Source organism: Aplysia californica, unplaced genomic scaffold, assembly GCF_000002075.1.
Source record: "Aplysia californica isolate F4 #8 unplaced genomic scaffold, AplCal3.0 scaffold00260, whole genome shotgun sequence".
Lineage (NCBI taxonomy): Eukaryota > Metazoa > Mollusca > Gastropoda > Aplysiida > Aplysiidae > Aplysia > Aplysia californica.
This window is the reverse complement of record NW_004797530.1, coordinates 485,916-486,373: the sequence shown is the minus strand read 5'-3', so window position 1 is coordinate 486,373 and position 458 is coordinate 485,916.

Sequence of the window (458 nt, the reverse complement as noted above, 5' to 3'; positions counted from 1 at the left end):
TGTATGTATGTATGTATGTATGTATGTATGTATGTATGTATGTATGTATGTATGTATGTATGTATGTATGTATGTATGTATGTAGGTATGTATGTATGTATGTATTAAATCTTGTTTGAAAAGAACACGGTGCTTTTTCTGAACAAACTTCAGATTGAAATGTCTCCGCGACGAAGGAGTTAAATTATTGCTCTTATAGCGGAAAATGTGACCCAAGTTTCAAAGACAAGCTGAGCTGCCACGTAATTCAAGGGCACAGCTGCAGCTTCACTTGCATTTGCATGCATACCAATAAGACTCCAAACTCGTATGCAGACACACGCGCGCACTTACAAATGCACACACACACACACACACACACATACACACACACACACACACACACACACACACACACACACACACACACACTCAGACACACAACCTTACCACCGAAACCAGGGACCCACAAAATATTA